The 16,300-nt window shown below is 39.9% G+C and overlaps 1 long non-coding RNA gene across 1 annotated transcript; it reads right to left on the reverse strand.

Annotated features, from left to right (window-relative positions):
• Positions 1–12,089: 12,089 nt before the first annotated feature.
• On the reverse strand, positions 12,090–16,045 carry LOC130831775 (uncharacterized). The gene is made up of 3 exons (XR_009048112.1): positions 15,882–16,045; positions 15,310–15,454; positions 12,090–15,224 (listed from the first exon to the last, which is right to left on the reverse strand). It is a non-coding gene; the product is annotated as an uncharacterized LOC130831775 (long non-coding RNA).
• Between the last annotated feature and the right edge of the window lie 255 nt (positions 16,046–16,300).

Consider the following 16,300-nt stretch of genomic DNA (forward strand, 5'->3'; position numbering starts at 1 on the left):
CGAGTGGAGAACCTAGGCACAGCTCCTCAATTAATTGTTCTTTCTAGATAGATATGCCTCATCCCAGAGTTGCCTACATCCTGGCGAAAACTTAAGAAAGTTGTTAAAATCTGGTATCCCCAAGCCACACCCAGCCTTGGTATAGGTATGCGAGGCTACAGTTACAGTTGTTGTTTATAAATACATTGATCACAAAGTTTAAAAGTTAGGACATTTTACATAGAAATCCATAATTTTGGTTTCTCTTGAAAAATTGGAAGTTCTGGAAATAGTGAGCTTGCCTCCCCGAGTAGCAGTTAATCTCTTTAGACCTTATTTGAGCCCTCAGTACGCCACAGCCCCTGTCATTCTTTACTAATCCTCAGTATTGAGACTGAGTGTCAACTAATATTTCATTTTTCACCTCATCAGCGTCACTCATTTAGGCCACTTTTCTGGCTTCTATAGGCATTTCAGCTCGTGACCTTAAACTTAAAGCTACTCCAGGTTTTGAGTCAAAGAAATACCTAATATTTTATAGCCTTTGGAGGTGTTTAGTTAGGCTGGTTCTTCTTTACTTATAGGGTGTATATGTGTGGATTTAGTCCACGATATTTAATATTTAATTCTCATAACTAACATACAGGAAGCATCACCCTGGATATTTATTTAGCACATTCTGTTTTTCTTGTTCTTACTTTGACCCCACATTTATATGTGCATTTTACATTTTGTCATTGTTCTCATTTAAACGGCACATAATTTGCTTAAATGACATGCTCAAATCTACAGCGTCATTTTTAAGTAAAAGGATGTGCATGAACTATAAAGAAAATAAGATTTTAAAAAGAATTTAAAACATACTCAAGCTTCACATATGTGTATTTTGTGAATGACTCTCTCAATCCTGTCTAGGCAAGCCAGGTTCATTGAGGAATTTTTCGAGGCAGATAGCAGAGACTCCCGCACTTGGATATTCAAATGAGCGAGATGAAGGACGTCTCAAAAAGAACAATTTGGTAAAGGCATCTGGACAACACCTAGGGGTACATGCATATACAACTGAGAAAATAATACTATGGCAGTCTTAATGAACGCATTTACCATGTAGCGCACTCTTTAGTGTCTTTTTGTGAGCCCTTAAACTGTACATCAGACATTTGGAATTAAATTGAGAATCATAGTGTGAGAGAAGAGGGACCTTTCAAGTTTATACTTTTTCTTGATTGTTTAATAAAAGAGGAATAAGCAAGTGCTATCCAAGGGAGAAAAACAGTTACTGGCTAGGAACTCTGAATTCCTGATACAAAGCTGGTCTCTCTTAAGTATCATGGAAGATATTTGACTTGAATTGAGTAAAAAGCATTGTGGGCCTCTAGAAAATAGTGAACAGCAAAGAGGAATGAGTTGGGGTGGAAGGGAAAAGGGTGAAGGATTATTGTCCTTGCAGCAGAGGCAGTTCAGAGGAAGGCAGTTTTACCCACAGAGCACTCAGGTGGGGGAAGGGAGAGAATGAAGATGGGAGGAGGTCATATCTTCAGTCCTTGTGTCTGATAAGGTAGATTGGCAGGCAGCATCCATTCCTACCTCCTTTGTATATTCTCCCCGGTGCTACAGGGACTAAAAGCTAAAACCTGCACTTCCTAGATTCTCTTAAACCAGGGTTCTGGGTAGGAATGATGTATCTCTAATTAGACGTACCTGCAAAAGATCCAAAAGGTAAAGGTGATGCAGAGACTATCTCCTTGATGTTGATTCTGACACCGAGGAAGACCGTGGAATGGAGCTGTTGAGAGACATTTGGAAAAGCCAGTCTGAGCATTGCCATGGCTTCCTGATTCTTGCATTGCACCTGTTTTGTCTTAGAGTTCTAGAGCTGCCTCCTTATTTCCTGCTCCTCCATCCTCTCTATTTCTGAAAGTCCCCTTTTTTTGCTTAAACTATCTAGAGTGATCTCTATTTTCTGCACTGAACTTAGACTATTATAGTCCTACTTCCAGAATTTGCAGAGAACAGACAGAAGCCAGACACTTGGGTAGTTTCCTATACAGAAGTTAGGATGGTTTTGGTCATTGTTTGGGAAGATCTGTCTATAAACAGCATAACCCAGGTTTTTAGTTTAGAGGAGAATATTTCAGAAGAAAAGGCTGCCAGAAGTTGGATGCTGCCCCAAATAGAGTCGAATATTGGATGTTGTATTAAGGCAACATATAGTTGGTAAAAAGAAAAAAAAATTAGGAAAACATTAGACTAAAGCATCATCCACTTAACTAAAATAATGGGTTGGCAGTAGAGTAAAGGGAAATCTAAATGGAGAAACCTTAAAAAGAACTTCAGGCCTTAGGCTGAACCTGGCAGAAGAGATTAGAGAACTAAATAAAAGCAATCTATAGTGGTTAGGCTCTGGATTCCATATCCAGAAGCATGACTTAATTCTAGAGAAGTGAGTGATATATGATCTGACAATAATAGGACTGGCTATAGAATTAAAATCATACTGAGACTACAGGTAGGAAAGCAACTCAAGGGGCTAGTTCCTAAGCATATAGGCTCTGGCCTATTTCAGTGATCAGCCTGTAGGGACTGCATGAGAGTCTGATATTCCAGAGAAAGTTAAGGTACTGCAGGCAAGGCAAGAAGTAAGGGGATATTGAAAGAAAAGGGACACTAGGAGAAGTCTTGAGGAACAGGAAGAGGAGAAGAAAGTATGGGGCGAAGAAGTTTATCACTTGTATTTTAAGAGAATCGTTCAAATTTAGAGCCAGAAGACAAGGAAAAGATCACAAAATTGAGTGATCTTACTCCCTACAATAAGAGAGAATGTCCTCCCAACCATTTATAAAGAACTGTGGTAAATACTTTGAAAGGATACAAGTCTAAATTATAACCCTCAGGAGAACACTTTTGCCTAACGTCTTGCCATCCCCCTTGAACTTAGGGATCCCGGTTGCAAAGCATCAGCTCTGCCAACACCTATGGGGCCCTTTCTGTGAACAAAGCTGGCTGGCAGGTTTGCTAACTTTCTGTAGCGGATCCAGTCCACAATGCCCACCTTCCTAAGCCATCTATTCCCGCCTATTTTTTTCAGGCCAAAGTCATCCCCAAGCCTACAAGCAGCCATCCCATCATTGGATTAAGACAGGCTCAGCTATCCTTGTCAGCATGTTACACCCTAAGTCACAAAAAAGTCCCCAACGGTAATAACCTCCCCTCTCTGCAGCCTTATGTTAAGGACCTCCTGTGTCCACATTTTCCTTTCTTCTCATCCATATTCCTTCTGTTCCTGCCAGTACATACTACTCAGGACTGGTGAATATGCCATTTCTTCCCAAGTAGGAACATTACTTCCTTATTTTAGCCAAGCTGAGAACTAATTCTAGTTCTTTTTTTTTTTAAATTCATTTATTTATTTATGGCTGCATTGGGTCTTTTTGCTGAGCACAGGCTTTCTCTAGCTGCGGTGAGCGGGGGCTACTCTTCTTGGTGGTGCGCGGGCTTCTCATTGCAGTGGCTTCTCTCACTACGAAGCACAGACTCTAGGTGCGTGGGCTTCAGTAGTTGCAGCACATGGGCTCAACAGTTGTGGCTTGAGGGCTCTAGAGCGCAGGCTCAGTAGTTGTGGCACACGGGCTTAGTAGCTCTGTGGCATGTGGGATCTTCCCAGACCAGGGCTCGAACTTGTGTCCCCGGCATTGGCAGGCTGATTCTTAACCACTGCGCCACCAGGGAAGCCCTAATTCTTGACCTAGAAATAATAAGGTGAGATGGGGGCATATCTTGAAGGAAAAGAGCAGTATTTTATGAGGCATCTATTTTATGTGAGGTCTTTGTGTGGCCCCCATGCAGAGGGCACCATTTCTATGACTCATGTGATTCTTGGGATAAAAGATTCTCAAGTGCACCACCCAAATGTCTTATTTTAGGTCTCAGGGACCTCTCCTTCCCTATTAGACCCGACTTTACTATGGAGAACTTTCCAGGGCTATAAACTGAGTATCCTTGTTAGCCCCACCATCAGTGATCAAATCGTGGGTCTGACTTCATTATGGTCTGTTCTCTAGGTGCAGGATAAGGATCTCTTTAAACCCTGCCATGAGGTCTTCTGACTTTCACAGTGTACTCTGAAGTGATAGTTGGATGAAGATATCATTACCTCTTATCAAGGTTTTTAACAAAGTAATTTGATACGGTTTTTATCAAGTAATTGACAAAACTCAGCCAACTCAGTGATCCTTAGAATGACTGTGTAAGTGCTGACACCTCCCCTTCATCCGTACTGCACTGTATTCCAACAGGGGTGAGAGAGCTAGTCATTGTGACACAAGAGTTTTCAGCACCTGACTCATCTCCAGGATGAAACACTGCTACCACCCTATCAGTGGGTGATCCAATTCCAGAATGCCATCGTGAGGGTCGGCTTTCTAGGATGCTATTTCAGTTTGTGTGCCCTCAATCTCAGATGCTAAGTCAGGATTTTGGTCCATAGAGTTCTTTGAGTGGTGTCACAGGAAGCATGGAGACATAGCGAAGAAGTCAGGAAGGGAATGATATCAGAATAAGAGGGTTATCATGATTGGGAACTAAGCTTAGTCCCACCAGAGACCCTTTCAGATACTAAGTAGAACATAACTTAGATACACCCCAGAAGCTCAGGGAAGCCGGTGTATTTATCCACCAACTCCCATCTCTCATTTGTTGAGGGCTACTCCTGGGACTTAACTCCCTGAAACTTCTGGCTGTTTCCTTAGCCAGAGAATGCTCTGGGGCAGGAGAATGCAGGAAGCCTCTGGCTTGAATAGGACTGTCTGCCAGTGCCTTTGAGGGTGAAATGCAAGAGATGTGGGTGGAGTACTAATGATGTCTGCTCCCGCTAGGAAGCTAATCATTGATGAAGAAAAAATTACAGCCTCAGTCAACTCACATTTACGAATGCTCTGGGGTCCTTCACAACTTGGCAACATAAAGGTTGCTTAGCGGATGGACTAAAATATTCAGCACAATCCTAGGAATCCCTGCAAGGCCTTTCTTTACAATATAAACAACGTGAAGTGTAGAGAAAATGAACACTAAATAGTATAGAAGGCATCTGAATTGGCGCTCTGAGCAACTCTCAGGCTGTGAGGGTGGGCTATTGCTTAGAGACTATGGAATCACTGAAAAATGGATTAGAGAGAAGAAGTAGATAAGTTCTTACAGCAACAAAGAATGAAGGAAAGTAGAGAAAATGAAGCATTTTAATGTACGATGTAAGCTGCTGCTCTCTTTATGTGTTCTACTGCATGCATGTGCATTTATGAGTACCTGTCGAATATGTAAAATATATACATACCTATATGATGCACACTTCCGTTATATAATCATTTCTATATGTGATTTTCTGTACCTTTTATAAAAATTAATTTTGCATGATTCTTAATAGATCCAAAGCATCTTAAGACTCAAAGCCCCAAATGTGATGATTTTGACTTTCTCAGCTTCTGAAGATTTATGACCTACTGATGGGAGTTAGATAACTAGGTAGATGCATAGATAGACAGATAAAAAGATACCTATAGAGAATATGTTATAGAGTTTATATATCATTAAAATATGAAAAGGTCTCATGGCAGTTCAGATGATAGTGAGATTACATGGGTTTTAGCTGAGCATTAAGGGAACGATTATAATTTGGGCATGCAGAGATGGGGTGGGGTGGGGAGCAGATACAGACCAGACCCTCCAAGTGGAGGAAACAGTTTAAGCCAGGAGTTCAAAGGCCATGCTAACTAAACCAACAACAACAAGCTTTGTATTTCAAAATTCATTGTCCTAGGAAATAGTGTACAAAATTGGAGCTGAAATATGCCCTATGGTCAAATGCCTACCTCTGGTGTTTCTCTGAGGTTCCGATGAGATAGCAGGTTCAGATAATTGTACATAATTACAGTAAAGGTTAGTGCCAGTGAAATGGCCACAAGGGGTATTAAAATAACAAATGGCTGAGGGATGCTTCTTGGCTCCTTCTGCCTGTGCACCTTGCTAGCTATTCGGATGAAAAATCAGGAGCAAAGTGGTGTCCATTGCTGGTTGCTGCCGCTCTCTGACTGATTTCTCTTTTGACCTTTTAGGGGTTCAGGCCGTTCTCAGACTTCATTTGCATGCCCTTTTCTGCTCTCTTTCTAGTTTAGCACTCAGTGTTTCCACAGCAGATTAATGACAGCTAATAATATCTGATATATCTGGACATTGCCACATAATGAGTTGCAGTCCCACTGGGTCCCAGAAGTGTCACCACTAACAAATTCACCAGACCTGCACATAATTAGCATGTGAAGGGAGTGATCACGCAGTAAATCTGTAGAGGAAGATGGATAGCCCAGGAGAGAAAATATAAACAGGGGAAAAAGTCCCTCCTTATCATGCCTCACTAAATATATGTTTCTTGGCAAGAATATTTTCTTGATAACAAACTGTGGCCGGGTTACCTTTACAGTAACATTATTCCTTCCATGGCTGATAGGCAGAATTTCATTATGTCACTGCTAATGTTTCAATATTTCTGCAAAATGTCACCATATGTAAATTAAGAGAGGTTAGGGTTTCCCTTGCAGTTTCCTTTAAAGATTCACAGCCCCCTTTTCACAGTCGCCTCAGTGCTCAGTTTACACACGCTTTGACAGGCTGGAATATAGTGACGAAATACTCAGAAACTTTGCCCTCACCTTACCAAGACTAAATGAAACGACCTACTTACTCTCAGACATTGCCTTAAAAGCTACAAAGACAACATATACTAGGAGGGGAAAATAAAGAGGAAGAAGCAATCTAGAAACCCGCTGTGTGCTTAGTCTAAATTATCAACTTGGAGACCTATTTCTCCCGTGATACTAGCATTTACATCCACATGGCAATTCAGGATTTGTCTCAACAATCAAAACAAAATAGGAATGTTTCAGATTGTGTTTGGTGTGGCTTGAGGGCTGCCCTTGATCTTTCAAACCCAGCGTTCAAGTCCACGTTAGGGTAGGGCACGCTCTTTGAAAGATAGAAGAAGTGTGGCTGTGGAAATAAGCCTGGTGGGGGAGACACTTCTGAAATCTGGGTCAACCCTTTTCCTACAAGAATATTGTTCTGACCCTGAGCCAGAAGGCCAAGGTCATCACACGGAAAAGTCTTAAAAAACAAGCTTCAGAAAGAGCATTTCTGCACTGTGCCTTCGGGAGACGTGCTCATGGAGGTTCTTTTCCTCCTTCACCTTTGATTTGGAGTATGTGACAGTTGGTCCTATACTTTACATCCCACAGTGCTTCCAGCAGCCAGAGGGATGGGGGAAAGGAGTCGTTCCCAACTGGCACTCTGGAAAGACAGTCCCGGGTGCTCAGGACCGTATAGCAGGCAATCGGCACTTATAACCTGATAATTACCCTGCAAGGTGATCAGTAAGGACCCTGAAGACAGAGGCTCTCCTTCACCCTTCAATCCACTGTACTCAGGCTTCTGCCCCTCATCCCACTGAAGCTTGACATTAGTGACCTCCAAAGTGGTCACATTTAGGTCTGTTTTGATTTTCATGTTCTATATCTTCAATGGGCAATAACATCCCCTCAGATGGCATCAACCATGCTTACACCTGCTAATCCCCAAATACAGGCTTCCCATTCACGTCTTTCTCGTGAACTCAAGACCCCTTTAACCAATGGTCTATTGAATACCTACTCCTGAATGGTTCAGAGGCTCCTCAACCTTAATAGGTCTGAATTCAACATCTGCGTCAGCCAGTGAAGCCCCAATCCCAACACTGCTCCTCTTATATTGAAAAATGTGATAACACCTCAAATCATCCAGGGTCCAAAGCTATTCTAGGCTTCATCCTTCCCCTCACCTTCATATTCAGTCAATGACACAATTGTCTTAAATGCCTTTCACATCCAGCCCCTTTATTTGAGATGTTCACTTCATACTCTTCATTTCTCTCTTGAATTACAGAATATATGCCCAAATGGTCCCTGATTCAAGTCTCATCTTTTACCAGTCTTTCCTTATTTGCTACTAGAATGATCTTTCTAAACCCAGACACAGTCATGCTATTCACTTACTGTACACCCTTCAATGGCTTCTCAATGCCAAAATAATCAAACTAAAATTCCTAAATTCCTTAAGATGGTACTCACAATTCTCCTTTGTCTGGCTTCTGCCTGCCTCATCAGCTTTATGTTTTGGTTGTTGTTGTTGTTGCTGTTGTAAGTGCAGAATCTCAGGCCCTATGTCAGTCCCGCTGCATCAGAACCTTCATTTTAAGATCTGTAGATGAGTTGAATTCATATTTAAAGTCTGAGAAGCACTGACATGCCACACTGGTTCCCAAACTTGGCTACACATTGGAATTACTTGGGGAGATTTTAAAAATAATAATGCCTGGGTCCTATTCCCAGAGATCCTCATTTAAGGATTTCTTAGCTATGACACCAAAAATATGACTACCATGGAAAAGGAAGAAGTTGACAAAATTGGAATTCAACAAAATTAAAAACTTTGCTCTTTGAAAGACACTATTAAAAGAAGAAAGACAAGCCACAAACTGGGAGAAAATATTTGTAGATCATCTATCTGATATAAAACTTGTATCTAAAATATGGAAAGAAGATTCAAACTCAAAAAGAAAAAGACATCCTTATAAAGTATGGACAAAAGATCCAAACAAACACTTCACCAAAGATGACATTTGAGTGGCCAATAAGCACATGAAAAGAGGATAATGTCATTAATTGTGAGGAATGCAAGTTAGTGTCATAATAAGGTGCCACTACACTCATATTAGAAGAATTAGAAGCAAGAAGGTGGACTTTGCTAACCATTGGCAATGACGTGGAAGATGGAACCCTGTTCACCTCTAGTGGGAAAGAAAAATGGTGGGCCTACCATGGCAGTTTGTCAGCTTTTTAATACGTTAAGTGTACACTTTCCTCACGACAGCCCTTCTACGTCTAGATATTTACTCAAGAGAAAAGAGATATATATGCACACAGAGACTTATACTTAGGAGATCATAGTCGCTTTATTGCAATAAGCCAAAGCTGGAAAAAAAAAATGAAACGTCCATCAGATGAGTGAATAAACAAGTTGTGTTACACACAGAGCACTGCTCAGCACTGAAAAGGAATGGATGATTGGTACCTGCAATAAAGTGGCTAGATTTCAAAGTATTTGTGCAAACAAATGAGTATACTGCATGACACAATTTTTGTAGAACCCTAAAAAATGGAAACTAACTTGCAGTGATATAAAGCAGTGCTTGGTGATGGGAGATAAGGAGGGCTGAGGGAAAGTGCTCACAGAGGGATTTGATGAAACGCTGGGGGCTGGTGGATATGTTCACTAATTTGTGAGGTTGGTTTCACTAGTATAGATGTGTCAAAACTTAACAGTTGTGGAGTTATGGGGGTTTTTTTTGTTTTTGTTTTTTCTTGCTACACCGTGCAGCTTGTGGGATTTCAGTTCCCTGACCAGGGATTGAACCTGGGCCATGGCAGTGGCCCTAACCACTGGGATCCTAACCACTAGGCAACCAGGGAACTCCCCAACAATTATGTATTTTAAATATACTAGTGTATAGCATGTCAAGTATATCTCAATAAAGCTGTTAAAAGAAATCACAATGCCCATGTTAGATTAAAGCAGCTTTATCTTTTTCTCTTTCCATAAATATACTTTATGTTCTAGCAATCAAAAATACTAAATTGCTTTCCCACTGTGTTATATATCTCCTTGCATTCCCAGGGGATGGGACTTCACTTCCTCCATGAAGTCTTCCTGGCACATTCTTGAGTAGCTAGGAGGGTTTGCTCTTTATATCCTCCTATACTCATAATGGTTATGCCACGACATTAAACCGTCATGCATCTGCCTCCTATTTTAGATGGTGAGCTTCTAGTGGGAAGGAGCTTAGCATGATTAACGTAGGTTTTAATATTTGGCAGGTGCTAAATAATAGTGCACAGAAAAAAGTGGATGACATTGGCCTGAGCCACAGTATCTGTGAATAACTAAACTCTGGTAATGACAATAGACATAGGGTTGGTGGGTGGGGCTCAGGATACCATAGGGTCCCCCTTAAATACTGGAAGGCATTAAGAAGAAATTTATTGTGTGTTTTCTAGAAAGTTTCTTTCCTCAAATCACCAAGGTAACTAATAAGTGCTTTTATCCCCAGTTCCCGTCCCCACGCACTGGTCCCCTTCCAGATGTAAACACTAGCATGGCCAGACTTCCTAGCAAAAGGAATGCTCTATATATAGTGATGTCTTTCTCCTGTTTGCCAAACAGAATGCTGTCTTCAGTTATCTTCGTATATTTAAGTCTTAGGTAACTTTCAGGGTCAAACCAAAGTCTAGTGGCTCCATAAAGCCTCCCTGTCTACTGCTCTCCATAATGATTTCTTCTTCCTCCTGATTCTTTAGAGTAATAATTACTGTATAACTTGAGACTTATATGCAAATTAAAAGAAAAGATAACCAATGATAAGGAGGGTAAGAGATTCCGTTAGCAAGAGGATTGTAAGCAATTAAAATCAGGAAGTATTTATTAGTCTTCTATCCAGCCATGTCAGCCCCACCTGCAATGTCATGCACAGAGAGTTTTTGAGGGAAAATAATTCTTTGAAAGTGTGTTTCTCTTTTAGTGCCAAGTTCGAATAAACATGATGCTTAATTTTTTTTTTTAAAAAGACAAGAACTTCTGAAAAAATCTGGATTAAAAAATAATTTATTTTCTTACTGTACTTGGTAAGAATGGCAGATAGATATATAAATCATTTAATAAATGCATCAGTTGTAAAGTAAAATCACCCTTCTCTTAGTCTGAGTTCAGGAAAGTAGGCAAGCATTCGTCATGTTCTTTCTGGTGAGGAAGAGAAACATTCAGAGAAAGTTAGTGAACCAGATAAATTCTCAACTCTTGAGATTGTTTTGAATTTTTGTAAATTATTACCTGTTATCTATTATTGTTATTACTTAATAATAATAATAGCTACCATTTAGTGAATGCTGATTGGTGCGAAATAGTATACTAATAACAGCTTTATATTTTTAAGCTTATTTATTCGCCACATGGTCCTATGAAGCCATATTTATAGTTGCCAGTTTAATTTGTTCCAATTCATTCATATTAATACTTTTAAGGATTCCCTATTCAGCCAGATTTACAAATAGAAATTTGGTGTCAAACTGGACACTCCCCACTACCTCAGATGACATCATAAGTTAATCTATTACAAAGTCCTGGCACTTGTATTTGCTACTTCTAAGTATCTCTTATGAAAGTATACTCCTCCCTATGTCTCCACAACCACCGCCTTGGTTCAGGCAGCCACTAGATCTCGTAGGATATCTTCCCCTTAACTGTTCTTTTCATATGCACTCTTCCCACTCTTCAGAGAGCTCTCAAGATGGCATCCCAAGCAGTCATTTTCCCCCAAAATATGACCACATAGCTCCTAACAGGATGATGAAAGATTGGAATTGGAAAAATACCCAGCAGCCTGCATGGAGGTCATTATCTCCATCATGTTCTTGACCATGGCCTCAAGGAGGCTACATGATAGAGATCATCTTGAAGCAAAAAAAATCCACACAAACAAAATGATGAAGAAAAAGTGAGCAGTGTTATTCATCTCAGGCTATAGTAAGCGAAGATTCCCACGATGAACGCAGTCACAGGTGGCGTCCATTGAGCACTGACATGACGTCAAGCCTCACTCGGAGAAACTCATGCAATCTTTTCCACAATACGTAAGGCAAGTTCTTTCATTGATCTTCTTCTGCAGGTGAGTTATTGTAGCTCTGCCTGTTAAGGGAACTGCCTAAGGTCATGTAGCTACTAGATGGCAAAACTGAATTGGAACCCAGGAACGTCACTCACTCTAGAGCTGCATATAGACTGCATGAGCAGCTGGCAGCCCCGCCTGACTTAGCACTCGATTTAAAAATGGCTGTTTTGTAATTCCTCTCTTATCATCCTGAAATGAAATTCACAGATAATATAAGCTGCCTAAAAATGCAGTGAAATATTTAGTACAAAGCTAAAAGTTTAATATAAAGGTGTAATAAAGAGAAAGTATTTTACAGTAAAATAACACGCATTTTATTATATAAATACTCGGACACAACAATATTAGAAGACGTTACAAAGAAGTCAGATGCTTACAGCTGAAGTGCCCTGAATGCCACAGCTTCAAATGTAAATGATACAGACGGTCTGTACTCATGACTGAATGATGAAGGGTAGTACTGCGGTCAAAGGGGTGTGATTTTCTAAAATGGTGAACAAGTTATGGTAATTTTCCAAGAGAAGCAAAGTGACATCATATCTCAACTTATGCGGCAGTTGTATTCCTAGAATGTTCAATGTAGATTAAAACTGAGTTAAAAAACATAAGAGAAAACAACAATAGGCTTTTGTTCACATGTTACCTGAGCTAGCCTCTAGGTTCAGATGAACAGATGTCTATCTATGTGAATTTCCAGCAAGGCTACCAGAAGTCGTGTGATACACAGGCAGTTCCTTTTGGGGCAGGACTGAACCACACCATGTAGTGATAACTAAGTCTCTGGCTTCTGCTCACTCAATGCTACCAGTACCCTCTAATCATTGTGACAACCAGCAATGACCCCACACATATCCTACATGTCCCAGGGATGGCAATTCCCCATTGAAAACCACTGTATTTCATGATACTCACTCTCATATAAACTCAAAGAGCTTATGCCTTTTGACAAACGAATCAAATTTCTTACTTTCAACTTGGAACTTCAAGCTTGTTAATCTTACATACGCAGCATTGTATTATCTGAAATAATTACCATCTGTTGTACAAATGGAACTAACAAGCAATTGAACTTTAACTAGACATTGATACTATAAAGAAAATATACCTCTTATTCAGAGACCACCAAGATGCGCCTTTGGAACAGAACTGATAAAGTCTGATAATCGATAGATACACACAGCTAATAGAGAGGGACAAGTTACTTAGAGCTTTTTGGATGTTTTATGTTTCCAATTAAATATAAGTTTTGAATAAATGTGTAACTTTGAAAGGTTCATTATTTCAGGGGGCTCTGCCATGCTTGACTGAATCAATATCGTTCAGTTTGATCCACAGAAAATTTCATTTAGCAAAGTCATTCTTTCATAGGTCGTGTCTCTTTATGTTTTTGAGCCTGAAAAGCCATGCATCCAGTGCCTTGAAAAGTAATGTTGTCTCTTGTTTCTGTTTTATATTTACAAATACATGTGTGTTTATATATGTATGTATACATTTATATGCATGTATAACTATAACAAAAAGACTTTGTAAATAATTGTGATTTTGGTGTACAGTGAAGGAATGCCAAGAACTTTATATAATTGCTTCCTGCCATTCTTACACCAGCCCTAAAATGTGAGTTTTAGTAACTTCATTCTGTAGATGAGGAAACTGACACACTGAGAAAGCAGGTGGTTCCCCCAAGTCCATTGACCTGGAAGCAAGCAAACCACAGTGCCAACCCAGGTTTTGCTGACTTTACAGCCTGTCCTTCTTCTACTAGACTATTTTGTTGCAAAGAAATGCAATAATGCTTAGTGGGACTTGGGATACTAACTCATGTCACCAAAGGTAAAATTAAAAGAAATAGAACCCTTGCAGGGAACACCCAAACCCAAAACCTGCATCGATGATGTCCAACCACCTGCCCCCAACTGCCTGGAAAGAACCAAGATGCTCCAAGGAAGACAACTTTCAAACTAGTATTCCAGCGCCCAAAAGAGAATCTGAGGTGAGTGGTCTTATCTTTGTAGTTCAAAATGTAAAATAGTCACTTTCAGAAATTTGAAAACTTTGGTTTGGAAATACAGAACACGAAGAAAACATTAGGATTCCAAGTTATATGTACCCCGTGACATAGATAAAGGTAAAACCGAAAATGCCACTGTGTTCATATTTCAATAACAATAAGGAAAGTAGCTTTATTGAGCATCTAGAATGTTCCACCTTCTGCTCATACTTTAAAACTGACTTACAGCTCAGAGGAAGGCTCAGTAGTTGGTGCTATTTTATTCATTTTGCAGATCCAGAACGGAGGCTTAAAGAGGCTAATTATTTGCTGACGGTCACACAATGTAACAGAACTGGGGCCTGAACCCAGCTTTACTACACCAAAGCCAATGCTTAAAACCAGAGAATTATGGGCAACTGTCTTTCTCTGCACTATTCTCTGAGTTTTAAAGGGAGTTTTTACAACACTCCTAATTGAAAATGATTCATAACTGTTTATTTTATGTAAAATTAAAAAACTCTACATCTCATAAGTGACAACAATTACTTATGTTCTACATGAAATGTAAAAATAGAAGACTATGTAGTCATTACTCATTCATCGAACTTGTTTCAAGGAGAAAGTTTAGTCTTATTAATCCTTGATAAAAAGTGGAATTGAAATCCATATTTTTAGGTCGGATAATGAAAAATGCAGATTTGTTTTACAAGTACTAATTAATAAATGCAAAGTTCTTAGAATCATCCTTGGCACCTCATAAGTACTCATAACTATTAGCTAAGGCTGCTGTTATAATTATGAAAGGAGATCTCAATCTGTGCTCCTTCTTCTTTTGGAAGATGACTTTCCTGAGTTGAACAGCTATTGCCTATTTCTTCCCATTTCAAGAAACCCTCTGTGTCCTAAATAAAACAATGATCCTTTAAGAGATCCTAAATAGTCGACACTTTTAAGCTCAAAAGCCAAACTCGTGGGAAAATTATAAGTCACAAAATTTAACTTGTATTCTATAGACAGAATGACTGGCTGATTGGCAGCATATTTCACTGCATTTCGGCAAGTAGCAAACTCTCTGAAAAGAATCTCGAGATGGCTCAGCCATCACAGGGCCCTAAAATAGAAAAGCACACAAAGTGGGTCTTTCTTCTGGCAAAAGCCACACATAAGACATAGACATAGGATAATATGCTTGGAATGTGACCTCATAGTAAGAAATGCCTTCTTTTGAATCTCAAGTTTGTAATTTTGAAAACAAAATGCATCATTTCACAACAGGAAACCACGGGGGATGATGAAGGGCACAAAATATGTTCAAACAAATTAAGCTTGTTTAGTTTGTTTTGACTCTTCCATTTTTGTTTTCTTCTCTTGAGCATGTAGTCCTTTGTTTACAGCTGTTGCACAGGAGAAAACAAGCGCCTTATGTGCATGAGAGATCCGTCATATGATTACCTGGAGGAAATTAAAATGATACACAATGTAATAAGGCAAGAGGAATGTTGAGCAATTATTCAGGAAATCTGATTGGCCAACGTACCAGGCAGTAATTCCTTAGACATTCCATTCTCAGTGAGATCTTGTTCTACCCTCAGAGATGTGAAAAAAATCCCGTTGCCTGTAGAACCCCCCTGGGAAGTCAATGCAAATCAGTGTACTTCCTCTTCTCATTCTGCATAAAGGACCTGAAGGGCAAGGAATACGTGTCACAAGAGCACCCTGAGAGCATATCATTGTTGCTACCAATAAGAATAAATGGAACCTTTGCATCTATAAGTAAATCATGGGAGGTATGTACTTTTTCTCAGCTTGAAAAATCAATAATAAGTATCAGGCCATTTTCTTGGGATGAATCACTAGCAGAGCTTTGTTGCTTGAATATGGAACAAAGTCCAGTCATTAATCCTGAAGAAATTCTCTGCCTCTCGGTCATGGACATGGACCAATGTGTGGATTATTTCTCCCCCTCAGATCCAGGGAAAGTGCTGCAAAGACACCAGTCTGGGCACAGAATTTAAAACAAAAAGAAAACAAAACACAAAACAACCCCCCTCCCCCCGCAAACACACACAGGCACATACACACACATGCAAAAAGAACTCCTGTCTTTACCTGGATTATTTATTGGAGTCAGAATGGAAATAGAATTTACCAAGTCAATCTTTTATTAAAAACCTCACAGTGCTCTGTGTAGCTGCAAGTCCAACATTTCATGAAGAGTAGATTTGCAGCTGCCAGACTGCCCAGGCAGCTTTTGCTTCAGCAGTCGCAGGGTGAGTCCCAGAGGCTCAAAGGCAAACAGCACCCGTGCCAACTATGCAGACACTGCCGGCATCAACCGTCACCTGTAGAGGAAGAAAAGTCCCCGTTAGGGAGGAGCGTATTATCGGTGACAACTGTTCCCACAGGGGTTAACATAGGTGTGTGAGTATTTACTCGCCAAATACTGGTGTGGTGCAAGGGTGATGATTTTAGGTAATAGCTAAATATCAAATTTAATGAGAATACTGAACAGTTATTAAATGAGATTA

The sequence above is a fragment of the Hippopotamus amphibius genome, chromosome 11, assembly GCF_030028045.1.
Source record: "Hippopotamus amphibius kiboko isolate mHipAmp2 chromosome 11, mHipAmp2.hap2, whole genome shotgun sequence".
Classification (NCBI taxonomy): domain Eukaryota; kingdom Metazoa; phylum Chordata; class Mammalia; order Artiodactyla; family Hippopotamidae; genus Hippopotamus; species Hippopotamus amphibius.